The following is a 6,000-nucleotide window of genomic DNA, read 5'->3' as shown; positions in this document are numbered from 1 at the left end:
AATGTATACTTATGAGAGTGGTTCCACAATCCCAAAAAAGAAGGAGTCGTGGTCGGGATGATTTCACGGGTGGCAACTGAAGCAAACCGTTCCATCCACCCACGATCGTTATCATCATCCATGCTGGATAGCAGTGCATGGTAGCCTCGTTTGCTGAAGTTAATCATTCCCCCACGAAAGATCTTGGGGGAATAAAGGTTCATCACATGAGCTAGGGATAGCTCATCCCCCATTTCTTGGCACAGGCGCCGAAGGCAAGCAATCGTCCTCCACACGGAGGGACTCACCTGCGCCAAACATACTTGGTAGCAGAGGCGAAACTCCGCAATAATGGAGTCAAGCTCTCTACTCAGAGAAAATGCCCCAAAATGAAGGGATACATATAGAAGTACGTAAGACCCTTCTTGGGTAAGATTATCCGCTCCGCCAGGTTAGGAGCGATAATGTCTAAGTCTTGTCAACGACAATCTTCCTTCACGGCAGGAATGCTGGAAGGACGGACGGAAAGATATCTGCTAACGGTCCATGTATGAGGGCTAACAAAAGGAAATTTATCTTCGAAGTGTCTTGTTAACACAAGACTTCTAGGGATGATGGAGTTCACTGTTGGAGGAACGACGCCATCGGCTTTATTTTTGTTCTTTGAGGAACTGGTACTTTTTGAAGAAAAATCCATTATATGTTATGAAAGAAGGAAAGGCCTTTCTCGTTTGAAGAAAGTTAAAGAAATGTTGAAGAACAAAGGACAAATTGAATGAAGATGGTTTGAGAGAGTTTGAAAGAGTTTGGAGAATTATGGGGTATAAATAAAGGAGGATGGTGAGTGTAAGTAAAGGTTTAGACGGCTAAATTTATGGCCATAATTACCTCGAAAACTGGCGAAAGTTATGTTGAATCGTGAGATGACGCGTGTTCGGGACATTAAATGCAGAGAGACGTGCATCTAATCAATCGTCATAAGCTTTTCAGAAGGTATCAGAGAAATTTCCGCCAAAAAGAACGTTTCTACCAACATTCCGGTGACACAAAGTTATGTCACCGGAAAGCAGGGGGACTATCTGTATAGGGAAAAAATATGCTATGCTAAGTAATTGTATAAGAGAATGACACGTGGAGCCGAAGACAGAGGACAACTAAAATCGGAGACAACTGTTCCGTTTGTTACCGGGAAGAATGATGCTCATAAAGATGCAATAAATGTCTGCCACCCAGTAGCATTTAATGAAGAATATTCTGCAGCATTGATTACATTACCCATTATAAAATATTTATCATTTATGCTCACCGTTACACATTTTCAATAGCCCTAATAATTGACATTAAAGAAGGGCATAATCCTAGGACCTTGTTCCCTAGGTGTAGCTATAAAATAGTGAGCTTTCTTATCATTGTTGGAGGAAAATGTTTTGGCAAACTTACTCTATAATCTTTCAAAGCTATGTTCAATTTTATCTTCTTACTTTTCGATTTCATTACTGTTGTGTCCGGAAACCTTGCTTCCGGATTTACTATTTCTGCCATTTCAACTTCATCTCAAGGCTAAGTACTGCATATTTCTTCAATTCTTTTATTATTTCAGGATCGAATTAATTTACTTATCTAGAAACCACGTATAAATTTAATTATACCATTTTACGGGAAAACAATAATCAAATGCAATTTAGCCTGAAAAGTTACCTACCTTTTTTTCAGGTTAAAGTTACTTAGTAGGCATTTGGACAATATTCGATTGAAGAATGAATAATTTTTTTATCTGAAATTGAAGTTGAGATATAGGATTTTTGGAAGTTGATGAGTTATCTATAGTACTAGTAGTGTAAATTATTCTTACATTGTTGTAGTAGAAGTTAAAAGCAAAATCAAAGTCTCTATTCAACTTTACATATATTAAGGACTATATCAGTGAAGAGGATATACATCAAGGACCAAATAATCCAAAACCATACATTAAGGACCATTTTTGTCATTTTCTCTCCCGGAATCGTCCCCATAGGGATCAGCCGAACATTCAATGATCAATCAAATCCGAACCCAACGAATTCACAATCAAAAAACAGCAACTTTCTTCCGAAAAATCAACTAGTTGAAAAGACAATTAGTAAAGTAGAGACAAAATAATATAATGTGTGTGTGTGTGTGTGTGTTTATATATATATATATATATATATATATATATATATATATATATATATAAACACACACACACACACACACAAGTAAATATTGAATCTAGCCGGCTATTTGTGTAACAATCCCAAAAAACTTTGAGTCTCAATAGAATAAGAATATAGAGCTAAATTCACTTTTAGCCGGTCGGAGAAAACAAATAGCATCAAGTAGCCATAAATATTAGTCAGACAATTCATAACCCCAAACAAATTATACCGGCTAACCTAAACTTACCGTATGCACACTATTTTTACTTCTCTTTCTTTTTTTCACAGTTCAAATTTTCTGTAAGTACACGATTTGTTAGGGGCAGAAGAATTGGATGAGCATATTAAAGAGTTGTAGTTGTTGGACAATAGATGACACAAGCATGATGTCATGTGGCAGAGTGAATACTAACGACCTCAGAATTGCCACGTATCAATTTGGACAACTAATATACACAGTACAGTGTGCCAATTTTAATGTCCCCAAAACAAGTACCTATCAAACTAATAGGGCTACACGCTGCAGAGACTGCAATGTTGTGGTATCATGTATGACTTCTTCTACTCGGCATATGTAAGCTCAATTTTCTTTATTTTTTTCCCCTAGTTTCGGAGCTTGAAAGAGAAAAGAACTTGAAATTAGTCATGAATAAGTCATAAATATTTTTGTGATTATAAATTATTTCATCGAGAGTGAAATAAAAAATTTAAAAAAAAAAAAAAATATATATATATATATATATATATATATATATATATATATATATATATATATATATATATATATATATATATATACACACACATCATAGAACAGTCTATACACTTTGGATATACAAAAATGCTCGGGGATACATTAATGATACATTAGGGATACACTGCAAAATGCACGATACAATTTATATACACATGATACATTAGGGATACACTGCAATATATACATTTTTATACATCGTACAACAGGCTATACACGTTGGTTAGATAAAAGTGCTCGAGATACATTAATGATACATTAGGGATACACTACAAAATGCACGATACACTTTATATACAATAGAGTGTCATTATACAATTTATATACAATAGACTTTCACTATACAAAATAGACCGTCACTATACAAAAAATATACAAAATAGACTGTCCTATATAAAAAATATACAAAATAGACTGTCACTATACAAAAAATATACTAAATAGACTGTCACTATATAATTTATATACAATAAACTGTCATTATACAAAATATATACAAAAATAGACTGTCATTATACAAAAAATATACTAAATAGACTGTCACTATACAAAATATATATAAAATAGATATTTCGAGCTATTACATGTAATATGTTTGGATCGGATAAATATAAATTATTAAAATTTTGAGGGGTTACATAGGTAGTTTTCTGGAGAATATATTGCTTGTGTATCGGTCCTTCCATTAAGCCCACCTGTTTGAAATAGTGACGGCTTAGCACGTCAAAAAGATTCTGTGGATGGTATGAAACACGAGTTTTGACTTGTAAACCTCTTGAACGATTTACTGTTTAGTAAAGAAAAAACGATTTACTGTTGCATTTTATATATCACTATTTTTCTTAGTTTGTTAAAAATATTGTATAGTTTTATATTTAGAAATTTTTTAAACTTTAAACTCTTTGTTATCTTTAATGATATATGGTCATAAGTTCTAATAATACTTTTCACTGTGTTAAAAGTTTTTTTTTATGGTTTAAATTTCATATTCAATCAAACACCGTCAAAACAATAAAACGAAAGACCATCAAGTTTTATTTACGAAAGTCAACTTTGACTACTAAAAAGACTGTTAAAATTTTGAGAACATAATTTGATGTACAAGAAATTAAAAACCGAAATACCGTGAAATGCAACTTTTCAATGTCAAAGAAAATGAAAGAACTGTTCAAGAAAAGCATGGTTACTCATTAATAATAGGGAATTTACTGGTTAGGGATGTAAATGGGGCAGGGCAGGGCAAACTTTGACCCGCTAAGATTTTGACCCGCCCTGCCCCGCCCCGTTTAACTTTTTAAAAAATATTTGTCCTGCCCTGCCCTGCCCCGCCCCGTCCTATTTAATTTTATTTTATTTTTTCCTTTTATATTTCATTTTGCAGTATGTTACTTAATTGTTTTTTTACTTTTTCAACTTTTATTGAAACATTTAAAATTGACATGTCAATAAGAGTTACTATGTATATTGGTTGAATAAAATATGATTTTTATTAATTTTATATAGTTTATCAATAAATTTTCCTATCACTAATGCTTCAATCCAAGTAAATGGTGAACTGTTTAATTCACTTTTGGGATTGTGTATTTAAAATGTGAAAATCAAGTATTACATTTCTTCTTATTTGAACTAGGTAATATAACAAATCTGTAAAAGAAATTAATCCTTTCTAAATATTTTCAGTCCAGCAATAGAGTTCTAAATAATTAATACCTCCGGCAAGTGCGTTTACATAGAAGCCAAATAATAGACCACTTTCTCAGTTCTCCCTAAGTAAATTCCAAGTTTTATAACTTACATGTCCATCTCTTTCATATTGTGCTCATATAGGATCTTGTGCTGATGAAGTATAATTTATTTATTTTTTCCTATTCTTAATTATAGTCTATAGATCTAAAACCGGTTAATGATTAAAATCAATTAATTCTATATAATTTGAGTATCATTGTAATAAAAAATAGAGAAATTCTTTTGTGAAAAATTATGTCCGATTCTCTAGATATACAATAGTATGTTCATTACCCTTTAACCAAACACTTTTATGTACAAAATATAAATACACATTCTAATAAATACTATAATTATATATAAATTATCCCAATATGCATAATTGTTATATTCTTTAATTAAACATCAAATTTTAAAAATACTTTCAAAATGACACTAAATTCATACTTGCACGTAAAGACATTTTAAAAAAAAATTTATCCCTATTTTATAAATTTAGCAAAATGAGAATTCCATGTACCATTTTTTGTTGACGGTAAGTATGTAAGTTGTTCTCCAAGTAAAGTTTTATACATGCAATAAGAGTATGTATTATTCAGATTTTGAATTGGGCCTCAGGCTATATAATGGCCCACTATTGGAACTAAAAGCCCACCTGCTACCTGCCTTGCCTCATTGAAATTTTTTAAAAATTAAGTTTTGCCCCGCCCTGCCCTGCCCTACCCCGCCCTATTTATTTCATACTTTGCCCTGCCCTATTAAGTGTCTGCCCCGCCCCGCCCCGCCCCGCCCCGCCCCAATTGCCATTCCTATTACCAGTTATGACGGTCCATAAGTAGGTTACTACAAAAAGTAGTCAGTTCATAAAATATTACCAATATTAACTAATTAGTTATTTGTAGTCAATGTCCAATTTTTGCTTTCTTTTGAGTGGGTATTTTTGGAATATATTGGATATATCTTATAGAGTTTAAATCTCAGTTTTGGGTTGATTTAGTAGAGTTTTGAGGTGGTGTGAATTAAAAATTCGAAGTAGAAGATGAACATGAAAAAAATGATATGTGTATCACACTGTGTATCATTTGTGTATCACATATGTATCATATTTGTATCTAATGTGTATCACATGTCCATCCATATATAGTTGTGTGTGAGATACAAGCATTATACATATTTGATACATGTATCACAGAAAAAAAATTTGAACTCGATTTTAACTACAAATTTTAATACCAAATCATCTCCAATCTTTCTCAAATTTTGTATATTTACTCATCTATATGTTTTCAATGAATTTCAATTATACCTATTGTAAAAGGTCCCTTTTTGCTTAAATTTTTGGAATCTTGTATTATTTTTTAATTT

This window comes from Nicotiana tabacum, chromosome 23, assembly GCF_000715075.1.
Source record: "Nicotiana tabacum cultivar K326 chromosome 23, ASM71507v2, whole genome shotgun sequence".
Classification (NCBI taxonomy): Eukaryota; Viridiplantae; Streptophyta; class Magnoliopsida; order Solanales; family Solanaceae; genus Nicotiana; species Nicotiana tabacum.
Note: the sequence above shows the minus strand (reverse complement) of the source record.